We start from the raw sequence: 16931 nt of genomic DNA, 5'->3' as shown, positions 1-16931 counted from the left end.
GCAAATCAACAACTATGAAAATAAACATTCTGAGAATTTCAAATCAGATAGATAATGCTGTCTTAAAAAAATATAGCTCCATGAATATTTTTTGTTAATCTTCAAAAGAAATTGATGAAACTGTTTTTTTCTCAATTTAAACAAGATATTCTATTAATTTCAAAGCAAAATATAATACTTGTATGAAAATCGCATAAGCAAAGCTCCATGCTTAATGAACTAAAATAAAGCAAAACCATCTGGTACCCACCGCCCAGGTCATCAGAGCATTGCCAGTGTGCGTGCCAGTGCTGCTTCCTCCTTTTTCTAAAATGAAGTGATCCTGGCTTACACATTAATCACTGTATTTCCATTATCTAACTAACATGCATCCTCTAACTTCACTATGAATGATTATGAGCAATATATAAAAAATAATGTAATACATATTCTTTGAGTTTGCTTCCAGTTATCATTTATGTTTAAAATTTATGCATAGTGCATATACCTATAGATTGTTAAATTTTAGTACTATAAAATATTTAGAATATACCCCTAATTATTCTATTGATGATAAAATTTTACAAGCTCTGAGTTTTAGATCATTATGGGTAATTAGTATTAACCATTTTATATATACCTCTTGGTATACTGTGCACATGTTTTTCTAGGGGCCACGTCTTTAGAAATTTTAGTTTGGGACCTCTTAACACTTTAAAAAATTACTAAGGAAGTGTAGGCATTGTGGTCTAGGTCTCTAGCATGTGGGGTTCCAGGACGGTGTGGACTGCATGGCAAGTTCTAAGCCAGACTGAACTGCATAGTGATTTTACTACCAATCAATCAATCAATCAATCAGTAAGGCAGCCAGTGCAATGCCTATTCCTATTTAATCTACCCTTTTTACCCTTCCTTCCTTCCTTCCTTCCTTCCTTCCTTCCTTCCTTCCTTCCTTCCTTCCTTCCTCTTTAATATCTGGAACTGAATTCCTTCTGTCTCATGAAAAATCCTGTTCAAGTCTTTGGTCCCTACTCTCTATAGAGATAATAAAACTCAAGGAAGAAAAGTCAATCAGGCATTGTAGCATAAAGGTTAATTAGGGGTAGACCCCTACCATTGCCTGAGCATTAAACACAGCCTTACACATGAGTTAGAGCTCTAGCACAGAACACATCCTCCATTACATTTTAGTTTAAATACACAGTATGTATTTATTGCAAGGAAATATATAATGTTATTTCATTATTTTACCCAACAAACTTATCTGGTGTTTGTACTGTTATACAATAAACTACAATACCATAAAACAAACTAAATGTATATATTAAGCTCAACAACAACAAAATCAACAAGTTGAACACTGCAGAAATGAAGTAAACATAGCAGAAAGGAAGTAAACGTAGTTCTGGTAATTTTCAGGTACTAGGTTAAGAAAACATAAGCAAAGGATATCCTCACGTGGAAATCCCTAATAACTTGCAGGAATCATAAGGAACAAGTGATGCTGCTTCTGATGAATCACTAATGAGACAATGTCATGGTATTACTAAAACAAAGATTGATTTATGTCAAAATGCAGAAAGAGACTTCCTGAAACACTGTCAAGATGTAAGCATTAGTGATATAAAACCATTCGGTATATATTTGCTATGCTCACTGACAGAATACCTCGGAGTCTCGAGATACTTTTGAATAAATTCTAATTTACTATGATCAAGTACACAGGGGAGAAGGTTTTAGTGGAAGGAAATGACAAGATTTACAAACTTTCCTTCAAGAAAGCTACTGTGCTTAGTGCAACAGAGCTGGTTAAGCCCAAAGCCCTAGATTAGATCCAATAAGAAGGCCCAAATATGGGTACTTCAATTCCACTTAGAAGGGGGAACAAAATAATCACAGGAGGCAGGAGGAGGAATCTGGGTAGGAGAGTAAAGGAAGAGGGGTAGGATCAGGTGTTCAAGGGGACTGGAGAGAAGCCCAGAGGGCCAGGAGTATGAATGGAACTATGCACCAGTATGGGGTGGGGTGGGGGACTTCTAGAAAGGCCCAGAGACCTGGGACGTGAGTGGCTCCCAGGGCTCAATGGTGATGACCTAAGCTGACATGCCCAACAGTGGGGAAATGGAACGTGAAGAGACCACCTCTAATGGATAGACATGGTCTCCAGTTGAAGCATAGGGCCACCTGCCCATCTTTGACGTTTTTGACTCAGAAGTTTTCCTGTCTAAAGGAAAAGCAGGGACAAAAATGGAGCAGAGACTGAAGGAAAGGCCACCCAGTGACTGGCCCAACTTGGGATCCATTTCAAGACAGGAGCCATCCTTTGGGAGGCTCTCCCAGCAGCTGACTGAGACCGATGCAGATACTGCCAATCACCGGACTGAGAGGTTAAGGACTGCTACAGAAGAGTTAGGGGAAAGACTGAAGGAGCTGAAGGGAATGGCCATCCCATAGGAAGAATAACAGTATCAACTCACCGGACCCATGGGAGTTCCTAGAGAATAAGCCACCAACCAAAAAGCATGCACTGGCTGGTCCACGGCCCCTGGCACATATGTAGCAGAGGACTGCCTTGTCTGGCCTCAGAGGGAGAGGGTTCTCAATCCTATAGAAATTTGATGCCTCAGGGAAGGGGTATGCTGGCAGGGGTAAGGTAGGGGTGAATGGATGGGTGGAGGAGTACACTCTCAGAAACAAAGGGGAGAAGGGACTAGAAAGGGGAGCAATATGTGGAATTAAATAAATAATTAAAAAAGAAGCCTGCTCCAAAAAACCCCCACTCTTTAAATTTGAAACATGAATTGTTAAATTATTATAAAAGATTGTCAGATCAGTAGTAATTAATAGAAAATGGAGATCTAGAAAGTAAATAATGATAAAAATTGCTTAATTTTGTTTATAACATTTATTGTAATGTGTAGAAACATAAATTCCTTTCCTAATCCTTTTTTATTGGATATTTTAATACTAGCAGTTCCTCAAAGAAATTTTGATAGTTTCCTAGAAGCTTCTCAGTGATGGATATGTGGAAAGCCAGACATTTAGTCACTATTTCAAAGGTATTTCATTTTAATGTTCCAAATATTGGTATTCTTCACAAGTTTACTCCCCCACCAAGATTTATTATCAAAATTTTTAATGTAATTTTTTTAAACTTGTTCACCTTACATCCCACTCACTGCTCCCTCCTGGTCACCCCTTTCCACAATCCTTATCATACCCTCTCCCCTTCTCCTCTGAGTGGGTGGGGGGACCCTCCCCTCTGGGTATCCCCCCACCCTGATGCTTCAAGTCTCTGTGAGGCTAGGCCCTTCCTCTCCCACTGAGGCCAGACAAGGCAGCCTAGCTTGAAGAACATATCTAACGAATAGGCAACACAAGCTTACTTTTAAAAGAATTCTACTCTATTATTTTAAAATAAAAAGCTAGCTGTCACTGACAAGGAAACACTTTGCTTTGTTACTGGCATATTTATATTAATACTATAGCTGATTGAATGTCAAAAGAAAATTCAGAACTTTCCCACTTAGCTAAATAATCATTTTTGTATTTTATTATCCCTAACTTGTCTAGAAGTCATTTATTGAGTAACATCATGTTTGTGGAGCATAGATGAAGTAGGACCAGCAGCAAAAAAACTAAAAAAGTCAGAGAGATTATTTTTTTTATGTCCTAACTTTGTTAACATTGTCTTGCTGGAAAAACCACTGTTGTGGCAAATAACAAGTATCAATGATTTTCTTTCAGTTCTTTTCTTTGTTCTCATATTTGCTCTTCCTCAGAAGAAAACACTAATCAGTAGCAAACATTTTTGGGTAAATTACGCAGTAATGCCTTCTGTGTCATTTATTTCTTGGCCTTACACTTGACAGGAACATTGGGTCTTTGAATGACTGGGAGTATAATGACACTCTACTCTTTAAAAGTGCTGGAGAGACATATTTTCCTATATTGAAATTGTTCAAAAAATTAAGATTTGAGATTATTATAGATGCTAGCATTAAATTAACCAACATAAAATTGTTATTAGAACATTTTCATAATTATATAATGGCCTTTTAATTTCTCCTTCCTCTACTTCATGTTAAGGTTTTTTTTTTTGTTTTGTTTTAAAGATAAAAGATTTTCATGTAGCTCAAGGTGACCTAAAATTTGCTATGTAGACAAGGAAAATGCTGAATTATTTGTTTTGTTTTACAAGACTGGTGTGTGTGTGTGTGTGTGTGTGTGTGTGTGTGTGTGTGTGTGTGTGTGTGTGTCTGTCTGTCTGTCTGTCTGTCTGTCTGTCTGTCTCCCTGGTTGTCCTGGAATTAGCTCTGTAGACAAGGCTGACCTGGAACCCAGAGATCCACATACTTATACCTCCTGAGTACTGGGATTAAAGAGTGTGCCACCACTGTCCACTAACATTGAATTTTTGATCATCCTGCCTATATATCTCAAAAGTGTTAGGATTACAGGCTAGTTTTTCCAGTCTGGTTTGATATAACATCTCTCTCTTTTTTTAAAAAAATTTTTCTTGGATATTTTATGTATTTACATTTCAGATGCTCTCCCCTCTCCCATACCTCCTCCCCTTCCCCCTGCTTCTATGAGGATGCTCCCATTTCCACCCACCTACTTCAAACTCAACGCCTTGGCATTACCCTGCATTGGGGAAATGAGCCTTCACAGGACTTTTCCTCCTATTGATGCTGGACAATGACATCCTTTACTACAAAGGTGGCTGGAGTCATGGGTCCCTCTATGTGTACTCATTGGTTGGTGGTTTAGACCCTGGAAGCTATGGTTGGTTGATAGTGTTTTTCCTAAGGTGTTGCAAACTCCTTCAGCTCCTTCATTCTTTTCTCTACCTCCTCCACTGGGGTCACTTTGTTTAATCCAGTGGTTAGCTGCAAAGATCCTAGTCTGTATCAGTAGGGCTGAGGAGACTCCTATATCTGGCTCCTGTCAGCAAGCACTTCTTGGGTGTTTGGGTTTGGTAGCTGCATACAGGATGGATCCCCAGGTGGGGCAGTCTCTGGATGACCTTTCCTTCAGTCCCTGCTCCACTTTGTCCCTGTATTTCTTCCTGTGAGTATTTTGTTCTCCCTTATAAGAAGGAATGAAGCATCCACATTTTGGTCTTCCTTCTTGAGCTTCATATGATCTGTGAATTTTTTCTTATGTTTTCCAAGCTTTTGGGCTAATATCCACTTCTTAGTGAGTGCATAAGATGTGTGTTCTTTTGTGACTGGGTTACCTCACTCATTATATTTCCTACTTTCATTCATTTGCCTATGAATTTCATGAAGTCACTGTTTTTGATAGCTGAGTAGTATAGATGTACTGCATTTTCTGTATCCATTCCTCTGTTGAAGGGCATCTGGGTTCTTTCCAGCTTCTGGCTATTATTAATAAGGCTGCTATGAACATTGCAGAGCATATGTCCTTGTTATATGTTGGAGCATCTTTTGGGTATATGTCCAGGAGAGGTATAGATGGGTCCTTAGGTAGTACTATGTCCAATTTTCTGAGAAACCTCCAGACTGGTTTCCAGAGTGGTTGTACCAGCTTGTAATCCCACCAACCATAGAGGAGTGTTCCTCTTTTTCCACATCCTCACCAGCATTTACTCTCACCTGAGATCTTTTTTTTTTTTTTTTTTTTTCGTTCTTTTTTTCGGAGCTGGGGACCAAACCCAGGGCCTAGTGCTTCCTAGGCAAGCGCTCTACCACTGAACTAAATCCCCAACCCCCGTAGCTAGGCTTTTTTTTTTTTTTTTTTTTTTTTTTTTTTTTCCCCGAGACTGGGGACCAACCCAGGGCCTTATGGTTGCTAGGCAAGCGCTCTAACACTGAGCTAAATCCCAACCCGTTCACCTGAGATCTTAGCCATTCTGACTGATACCACATCTTTTAAAAAAAAATACTGTACTAATGATAAAACTAAGGACAAGAGATAAGCTTCTAGAACATTTAATTTCAGAAAAATTGAATCTGCATAAAAATGAAGTTTGAATTAATAACACAGAAAATACGAATGAAAATTATGTACAACACTCACATACACTATAATATCTGTACATGTAGAACCTATTTAAAATTCTGAAAAACGTAACAACCAATAAACATTTTAATTTTTATGTTCAGAGATCCAAATAAACAGTAGTCTCTTTCTGATAACTGTCATTCAGTTTCCTACCAGCTAAATTTAGGGTTAAATTGAGTGACAACATCGTTAAAGGAGCCCTCAAATGTGAATTAAAAATCAGTATAGCTGTTAAAGAAGACAATGAAAAACTGTTTAAAATCATTAGAATTAGGAAAATACAACCTGTGCTAAATGCACGGGGAGACATTACTGCATACCGAGTAGGATAGTTAAAGTAAAATAACTGACAAGATCAGTGTAGATTAGACACAAACCGTCAAACCTCTCATCTGTTAAGGGTAGTAATGAATATAGTCAACCACTGAAAACAGCTTAGCGGAGAATAAGAAAGTGAACAACAAGGGGTTGGGGATTTAGCTCAGTGGTAGAGCACTTGCCTAGCAAGCGAAAGGCCCTGGGTTCGGTCCCCAGCTCCGAAGAAAAAAAAAAAAAAAAAAAAAAAGAAAGTGAACAACATCAAAGACCTGGCAGCTGCACTCACTGATCTTATTTTACAAAAATGAAAACTATGTTGATAAAAATCTGCACACAAATCTTCATGACTGTCTTAATTGTGAGAGTTAAAACTTGGAAATGGAACGTCTTCCACATGATAAATGGGTAAAACAAATCATGAAATGTCAAAACAGTGGAATATTAATCAGCAATAAAAATGAAGCAACTAATGGCTCACACAACCATTTTGGATTAATCTCAGAGACATCATGCTTAGTGAAACACATTATGTCCTAAAAAGATTCTATACTGTATGGTTACTTTTTGGTCTGTAATATGGCTTGAGGTCAGGGACGTGACTCTAAGCAAGCAACTGAAGGATCTATATGACAAGAAATTCAAGCCTCTGAAGAAAGATATCGAAGAAGACCTCAGAAGATGGAAAGATCTCCCATGCTCATGGATTGGTAGGATTAACATAGTAAAAATGACCATCTTACCAAAAGAAATGTACAGATACAATGTAATTCCCATTAAAATCCCAACTCAATTATCCACAGAGATAGAACAATTCTCAAATTAATCTGGAATAACAAAAAGCCCAGGACAGTGAAAACTATTCTCACAATAAGAGAACTTCTGTCCAGGGACTAAGCCACTACCTAAAGACTATACATGGACTGACCCTGGACTCTGACCTCATAGGTAGCAATGAATATCCTAGTAAGAGCACCAGTGGAAGGGGAAGCCCTGGGTCCTGCTAAGACTGAACCCCCAGTGAACTAGACTGTTGGGGGAGGGCAGCAATGGGGGAGGATGGGGAGGGGAACACACCCATAAAGAAGGGAGGGGGAAGGGTTAGGGGGATGTTTGCCCGGAAACCGGGAAAGGGAATAACACTCGAAATGTAAATAAGAAATACTCAAGTTAAAAAAAAAAAAAAAAAAAAAAAAAAAAAGAGAACTCTGGGGGAATCACTATCCCTGACCTCAAGCTGTACTACAGAGCAATAGTGATAAAAACTGCATAGTATCAGTATATATAGGGACAGACAGGTAGACCAATGTAATAGAATTGAAGACCCAAAAATAAACCCACATACCTATGGTCACCTGAACTTTGACAAAGGAGCTAAAACCATCCAGTGGAAAATGGAAATATTCAACAAGTTGCTGGATCAAGTGGCGGTCAGCATGTAGAAGAATGCAAATTGATCCATGCTTATCTCCTATACAAAATTCCAGTCCCAGTGGATCAAGAACCTCCACATAATCTAACAGAAGAGAAAGTGATAACAAGCCTCGACACATGGGCACAGAGGAAACTTTCCCGAACAGAACACCGATGGCTCAGGTTCTAAGATCAAGTATAGACAAATGAAATTGAAAAGCTTCTGTAAGGCAAATTACACGTCAATGGAACAAAAATGCAACCTACATATTGAGAAAAGGTCTTTACCAACCCTGCACTTGACAGAGGGCTAATATCCAATATATACAGAGAACTCAAGAAGTTAGACTCCAGAGAACCAAACAACCCTATTAAAATTGGGGTACAGAGCTAAACAAAGAATTCTCATGAGGAATATCAAATGGCTGAGAAGCACCTAAAGAAATGTTCAACATCCTTAGTCATCAGGGAAATACAATCAATGAGATTCCACCTGATACCAATCAGAATGGCTAAGATCAAAAACTCAGGTGGCAGCAAATGCTGGTGAGGATGTGGAGAAAGAGGAACACTCCTCCATTTTTGGTGGGATTGCAGACTGGTACAATCACTCTGGAAACCAGTCTGGTGGTTCATCAGAAAACTGGACATAGTACTACCTGAGGACCCAGCTATACCTCTCCTGGGCATATACCCAAAAGATGTTCTAACATTTAACAAGGACACATGCTCTACAATGTTCATAACAGCCTTGTTTATAATAGCCAGAAGCTGGAAAGAACGCAGATGTCCCTCAGCAGAGGAATGGATACAGAAAATATGGTACATTTACACAATGGAGTATATTCAGCTATTAAAAACAATGACTTCATAAAATTCTTAAACAAATGGATGGAACTAGAAAATATCATCTTGAGTGAGGTAACCCAATCACAAAAAACACACACACGGTATGCACTCACTGATTAGTGGGTATTAGGAAACAAGCTTGGATTACCCATGATAAAACTTACAGACTTTTGAAGGTCAAAAAGAAGGAAGACCAAAGTGTGGATGTTTCAGTTCTACTTAGACGGGGAAACAAAACAATCATAGGAGGTAGAGGGAGGGAGTGACCTGGGATGGAGATAGGAGGTAGAGGGAAAAAAAGGGGGGAGGGGAGACTGGATCAGGGGTAGGAGGAGAAAGGGGAGAAGCACAGAGGGTTAGGAAACTGAATGGAGGTGTGTAGCAGTGGGGGATGGGGAGCTGGGGATAGCCACTACAAAGACCCAGATGCTGAGAAAGCACGAGGCTCCCAGGACCCAGTGGGGATGACATTAGCTGAAATACCCAAGAAAGGGAAGAGAACCTGTAGAGACCATATCTAGAGGTTAGGTAAGGCCCCCAGTTGAGGGATGGGGCCACCTACTCATTTCAAAAATATTAACCCAGAATGGTTCCTGTCTAATGGAAATGCAGGGACAAAGTGTGGAGCAGAGTGAAGGAAAGGCCATCCAGAGACTGCCCCATCTGGGGATCCATCCCATCTGCAGCCACCAAACACACACACTATTGCTGATGTCAAAAAGAGAGTGCTGACAGGAGCCAGATATAGTTGTCTTCTTAGAGGCTATGCCAGAACCTGACCAATACAGAATGGATGCAGGCAGCCAAACACTGGACTGAGTATGGGGACCCCAATTAAGGAATTAGAGAAAAAACTGAAGGAGATGAAGGGACTTGCAACCATATAGGAAGAACAACAATATCAACCAACTGGACACCCCAAAGCTCCAAGGGACTAAACCACCAATCAAAGAGTACACATGGAGGAACCCATGGCTCCAGCTGCACATGTAGCAGAGGATGGATTTATCTGGCATCAATGGGAGGGAAGGCCCTCGGTCCTGTGGAGACTTGATGTCCCAGTGTAGGGGAATGCCAGGGTGGGTAGGTGGGAAGGAGTAGGTGGGGGGATGGCATAGGGATTTGCAGAGGGGAAAACAGGAAGGGGGAATAACATTTGAAATATAAATGAATAAAATAACCAATGAAAAATAAAAAAGAAATGGCTAGGACAAACAAACATACAAATGTGATTTTTAAAAAACTAGCAATTCCAGAGCCAGAGAGATGGCTCAGTAGCTAAGAGCATTGGCTGCTCTTCTAGAGGTCCTGGGTTCAATTCCCAGAAACCACACTGTTGTTCACAACCATCTGAAATGTTATCTGATAGCCTCTCTTGGCATGCAAGTGTTCACAGATACAGCTCTGATGAACATACAATAAATAATTAAAAACAAACAAACAAAAAAACCTAGTAATTTAGTGGAGTGGAACCATACTTAAAGTTCTATAGGTCATTGAAAAGAGAGAGAAGGGGTTGGGGATTTAGCTCAGTGGTAGAGCGCTTGCCTAGGAAGTGCAAGGCCCTGGGTTCGATCCCCAGCTCCAAAAAAAAGAAAAAGAAAAAAAAAAAAAAAAAAAAGAAAAGAGAGAGAAGTATGTAATGCAGGGGCCATGTGCACAATGACCATATATTAAAAAGACAATCAGAAGTATGGAATACTCCAGTACAAAATTCCAGTCAATAAAAGGTTTACCTTTAATTACTATACAGTTAAGACCTCCCAAAGAATGAACTAGAAATCAGATTAGTGCACAATTAAACCTTGATATGCTGAGACATTACTTTCAAGCTGACAATTTTCAAGTATCCAAAATAAAAAATGAGGTGACAAAAAAAAAATCAATAAAAATTTAAGTACAAATTCATTAATTTTATAATCTCTTGATACACTACTGTCAAAAAGAAGGTTTGGTATATAGTAAGAAGAATATGGGACTAGGAGTACATATTATATGACTTTAGGTCTAATATTAAAGAATTCAAATACACCACTAGCTTCTCCACAAACACAGTATAAACCCTATCTAAAGTATCTTCTTCCTTCCTACCTAATCAATTTGCTCAAAGGACTCAATGAGCTAGCTCTGCTCATGATCTTGAAACAAAGAAACATAGACAGATACTACTTCATTTCTAGTGTAATTTCTAGTTTGTGTATTAGTTTTAAAAGTTTACAGAAAAAGAACAAAAGGCAATGAATGAGAAAAAGTAACCATATAAATAACTTGATATATGTTTATAAAGGATATAGACTAATATCCAAGTGCAAAATATTCAAGTGCTATACTATAGTAGCCACTAAAATGCCAAAATAAAAGGTTAGAAAATATTATTTAAGTTCTTGGGGCTTTTGAAATAGTTATTTACTAAGGATCTCAGCTTTCTGCTAGACAGAAGAGCTTAGATACAAATCCCAATAAAATAAAAAGTCAAATGAGCAACAACACTTGACACAAGTATTAGTTTAACCAAGCACACACATTTAGGGATGGGTGCTGGGATGCAAAGAGTGATCCTCAGAACTTAACCAGCAGGAGAAGATAACACTAGGAACAAACAAGGCAAGCAAGCAAAACCTAACTTTCTAGGGATGCAACCATCTACCTTAAGCCTGTTTTTATTATAGTTTCAATTTATTATTATCTTTAGTAATAAGTGATTAAGCCCATGACACAGTATATGCTAAGAACATGCTATGCCAGGGATTTGAAACAAAAATACACAAAGTAATCTTGCAATAATGTAAAATCGGGAAAAAGGAATGGAAACGTGAAAGTAAGCTTTGTTGATAAGGGCAAACAGGCTGTCACAGCATTTAAGTACAGCCATAAACAGGCTGAGTGAGCAGAAACTAGACCACAGACGACCTTAAAAATAGATGAAGATACATCCTGTCGATTCCTAGGTCTCAGTGACGTTCCACTGTAATTAATAGTAACCCTTTCTATCCTCAGAAGAATTGTCCGTTGGGCAATATAGTGACCATTTAACTATTAGCAGGAAAATCTGAAAGCTACCTAAAAGTGCTAGGAAACACACAAAAAGTCATTTGGTAGAAGAGTAACATCATTATGTTTTGTTCTTTTTAAATCACTATTAACAAAGGTAAGTAGTCTTACTTGTTGACTAGCTATTAAAAACACATACTTTTATTTTATGTATCTGAGTGTTTGTCCACATGTATACCATGAATGGAAACCACAGGCATGCTGAGTGGGGGACATGGAAAGTAGAAATAGGAATCAGGTTCTGTGGAACTGATGCTACAGATGGCACTGTGAGGGTACTGGGAACAGAACTGAGATCCTCTGCAAGAGGAAACAGTACTGTAAACTGCTGCAGTGACCTTCACAGCCTTCGTTATGGTTGCACATGCTTGGCCCAGAGAGTGGCCCTATTAGAAGGCGTGGCCTTGTTGGAAGAAGTGTGTCATTAAGGGTGGACTTGGAGACCCTCCTCCTAGCTGTCGGAGGATGCTCAATCTGCTGCTGGCTTCTTTCAGTTGAAGATGTAGAACTCAGCTCCTTCTGCACCAGGCCTGCCTGGATGCTGCCATGATCCTGTCATGATGATAATGGACTGAACCTCTGAACCTGTAAGCCAGCCCCAATTAAATGTGGGTCTTTATAAAACTTGCATTGATCATGGTGTCTGTTTACAGCAATAAAACACTAAGACAGCCTTGTTCATTAGATTATTTTTATTTATTTATTTTTTCCTGAACCTGGGCTTGTGATCCACTCAACAAGGGTTCTGAGAATCAAACTCTGGCTCTCTGAAATAGCAGCAAGTGCTCTTAATTATCAAGCCATCTCTGCAGCCCCCAAATGTTGACTCCTAAGTTCTAGTTTAGGTCCTTTGCCATACTGACAAAACCTAAATTTTAGGATCAATTCCTTTTTTCTATTGAGCCAAGTGTCCCTGTTGGGCATTTACTGTTATATGCTGGTTAGTTTTTATGTCAATGTGATGCACGCTAGAGTCAGTTTTGAAGAAGGAAATTCAGTTGAGAAAATGTTCCCATGATACTGGCCTGTGGTGCGTTTTCTTTCTTTTAAACTTTTTTTTTTTTTTTTTGTGCTTTTTTTTCGGAGCTGGGGATCGAACCCAGGGCCTTGCGCTTCCTAGGCAAGGGCTCTACCACTGAGCTAAATCCCCAACCCCTTAAACTTTTTTTAATTGAATATCTTATGTATTTACATTTCAAATGTTATTCCCCTTTCCTGGTTGCCCCCTCTCCTATACCCCATCACCCCTTCTCCTGCTTCTATGAGGATGCTCCCATTCCTACCCATCCACTCCCACCCACCCACTTCCATCTCCTCACCCTGGTATTCTACTACCCTGGGGCATCGAGCCTTCACAGGACCAAGGGCTTCTCCTATTGATGCCCTACAAGGCCCATCCTCTGCTACATAATAGGAAGGAGCCATGGGTCACTCCATGTGTACTCTTTGGTTGGTGGTTTAGTCCCTGGGAGCTCTGGGGTATCTGGTTGGTTGATGTTGTTGTTCTTGCTATGGGGTGGCAAACCCCTTCAGTCCTTTCTCTAACTCCTCCATTGGGGTACCATGCTCAGTCCAATGCTTATCTACAAGCATCCTCATCTGTATCAGTAAGGTTCTGGCAGAGCCTCTCAGGAGACATCCATATCTGGCTCCTGTCAGCAAGCACTTCTTTGCATCAGCAATAGTGCCTGGGTTTGGTGGATGCATATGGGATGGATCCCTAGGTGGGGCAGTCTCTGGATGGCCTTTTCTTCAGTCCCTGCTCCACTCTATGTCCCATTTTTTTTTTTTTTTTAAAATGAGTACACTGTAGCGGTCTTCAGACACACCAGAAGAGGGCATCAGATCCCATTACAGATGGTTGTGAGCCACCATGTGGTTGCTGGGAATTGAACTCAGGACCTCTGGAAGAGCAGTCAGTGCTCTTAGACACTGAGCCATCTCTCTAGTCCCATTGCTCATTAGATTTTTAATGATCCAGGTTTTGTTTACTCAAAGTCCTGAGACCTTATGGAAACTGGGGAAGTAGTCTATTCCCATGCCATATTCTCAGGCCTTGGCTCTTTTGTTTGTTTTGGAGATATGGTTTATGTAGCTGAGGCTTTGATTCTTCTGTTTCTCTCTACTCCCCAAGTGCTTGAATACAGGCATATAGTACCATATCAGACTGTTAGCTTTTTAAATGAATGGATGGCACTTTAAAAAAGTAGTAGCAATATAAAAGACAACAAAATAAACCATTGAATAAATTCCTAGTTTAAGGCCCACTAAAATGGTATTAATAAATGCATTTACCTTAGGCATTTTGCCTATAGTTTACAAGTTGGTCAACCAGTCTACTATAATTCATTTATGTTATGCCCATGTTCTGAAAAAGTAGTCATTTTTCTTTTTAAATCACAAACACATAAGATGACATACGTAATTTTGCTGTTTGGAAGATTTTTTTTTTGGAGCTGGGGACCGAACCCAGGGCCTTGCGCTTGCTAGGCAAGCGCTCTACCACTGAGCTAAATCCCCAACCCTGTCTGGAAGATTTTTATAACTGGTGTTACACTACATGTCATATGAGAGATGTATATCATTATAGTCATGTTCCAAATATTGAGGAAAAAAAGGTAATTTATTGGCATTTATTATCATGAATCTGATTTCATGTTTATGGATACTTTGCTTGTGTCCACTAAGGCCAGAAGAGAGTGTCTGATCTCTTGGAACTAGAGTTATAAATGGTTGTGAATTGTCATGTGCTTATTGGGAACTGAGCCAGGGTCCTCTGGAAGAGCAGCAAGTGTCCCTAACCATTCGCGTATTCCCTAGCCTCTGATGACACTTATTTTAAACTTTAATTTTAATTTTTGACAGTCATTATGTAACTTGGAGCTTGGGCTAATAGTCTGACTACGAGACTAATGATTTTATCAAACTGTCCTATGGCATTTGGTCCTGAGTTTTCAATATTCTGATTTCATTTCCCCCTTTTTTTTTTTTTTTTTTTTTTTTTGGTTCTTTTTTTCGAGCTGGGGACCAACCCAGGCCTTTGCGCTTCCTAGGTAAGCGCTCTACCACTGAGCTAAATCCCCAGCCCCCCGTTTTGTTTTTTTTAAAGGCAGGGGGTTTCCTTATGCAGCCAGTCTGGTAGCGGCATTTTTTTTTTTTTTTTTTAAATCAGGAATTGAGTCATGTGTGTGATAGGCAAGTTCTTTCTCTACAACTGAGCTATATATTCCTACCCTCAATTCTCTTTGTATTCTTCATCTTGAGACAGGGTCTCACCATTACCCAAGCTTACCACGAATGTAGCCAAAGGTAGTCCTCAATTTGTAATCCTCTTGTCTCAGTCACGTTAGGAGCTGGTATTTTAGGCCTGTGACACTAGACAGGCTTCTGAGAAATCTTAGTTAACCCAAATTCCCAGTTTGTGGCAGGCCCACAACTCATATTTCTTTTATAAGTTTACTGTAGCTGGTTTGATTTTTAAGTTTATAATGTGAGTGTTTATATATAATTTTATCTTGACACAGGCACCTAGCTATGTTGCTTAGGTTGTCTCCAACTTGGTTCAAGTGATCCTCCGGTCTTAGGTTTCTAAGCAGCTGAGAATATAGGACTACATCGTCATGTCTGATCTAATAATTGTTGTATAAGCTGTGCAGAAGTATGATTACGGTTCTTTTGTTTTGCATATCGATATTCAATTGTGTTTTAGCACAATTAGACAAAAGCTTATCCTTAGATTTAGAAGGAACTGCTTTTTTTGTTATAAAATCAATGAATTAAGTGGGCATCATGATACTTGCCCAGACTTGCAGCAACTGGTAGGCTACAGCAGGAAAATTTCCATGAATTTCAGGCTACGCTAGAAATAGACTAAATATGTTTCAAGAACAAAACAAAACAAAGCACCAAACTTACAAACACAAAAATCAAACAAACTACTACCTAAAAGTTTTTGGTATGGCAGGTGTGAGGGACAATCAGAAATATGTATCTGAAATAAGTTCTAAGTCCATACGAGTGCAGTCTTCTCGGAAAGCATGATTCTTAACAACATATACAATAAGCCAAATCTATCCAAAAATAATAACCTGACTTAAGTTAAACTCACCCCCTATATTATGTTCAGTCTGAATAATGTGGTGATTTCCAGTTCATGATGACGGGTTAAGTACCAGCATCTAATCTCTCCCCACAGTTCCTATTGAAACAGCCCAAAAGATATTTGGGAAAAAAAGATCAATACAAAAAGAAATTTTATATAGAGCAAACATCAGAGGGCATTGGGTGAGGGAAAAGAAGGCATGGGAAAAGAGTGGAAGCATAGCCTGGGCTACCATATGCTAATAGCATATTAATAGCAAAAATGAAAAGCAAATGAAAGTAATTTAAAAGCTTGGTTTTAGTATGTGTGCCCTATCTATGTGGCCTTAGGCACATTACTTCATATGTTTCAGTTTTATTAGTAGTAAAAAATAAATATATAAATTATATGTATCTCATCCAGCTTATAACAAATAAACAGATGTAAAGGCTTAAAGTAATACTCAGTTTATTGTAAGTATAATTTCTTTTCATGGTTTTTATTTTTTCTTCTTCTATTTTTTGGTGATAGGGTCTCATTTAGTAGTCCTGGTTGGTCTAGAATTTACTTTGTAGATCAGGCTAGCCTTAAACTCAGAGATCTGCCTACCTCTGCCTCTCAAGTTGTAAGTTAGAAGGATGCTTGGAGAGGCCCCACATTAATAACATATAATTTTTTTTGTTTTGTTTTAGATAGTATTGTAGCCCAAGCCATCTAGAACTCATTATGTAGACTGGGCTAGATGAGAATTTAGAGTGAGTACTATGATTAAAGGTATGTTGACCACAGTTGGCTTCAATGTTTTTTTTTTCTTTTAAATTTTGCTTGATAGTAAATACTACTATAAATGGTCTTTATTGATTTTCAAATTTTAGGGTCTTCTTGGGGGTATGAAAACGATAACATTAATGCAGAGTTTTAATATATTTTATTTTTCTCATATGCAAATCAAGATATTATCACGCTTATGTATTCATTTTGTGTATGTGTGTGTGTGTGCACATGCCATGGCATACATGTGGAGGTTGTCATAGGGCAGCCTGCAGAGTCAGTTCTCTCCCTTCTCTAGAAGAATCTAGGAATCAAACTTAGGTTGTCAGGCTTACCCCTTCAGCCATCTCACTGGCTTTTTTAAGTCAGCACCAGTAAGAAACAGGCACAAAGTTAAAAAAACCAAAACAAAATAAAAAAAACAAAAAAAGATAGGGATAAC

General features: G+C 38.9%; 1 protein-coding gene across 3 annotated transcripts in view; it reads right to left on the bottom strand.

The window, feature by feature from the left end:
* The window catches only part of Stag1 (stromal antigen 1), a 371976-nt gene that overhangs the window by 62646 nt on the left and 292399 nt on the right, over positions 1 to 16931 (bottom strand). The window lies entirely within an intron of this gene.

This window comes from Rattus rattus, chromosome 8 (genome assembly GCF_011064425.1).
Source record: "Rattus rattus isolate New Zealand chromosome 8, Rrattus_CSIRO_v1, whole genome shotgun sequence".
Classification (NCBI taxonomy): Eukaryota; Metazoa; Chordata; class Mammalia; order Rodentia; family Muridae; genus Rattus; species Rattus rattus.
This window is presented reverse-complemented; position numbering and strand designations above follow the sequence as displayed.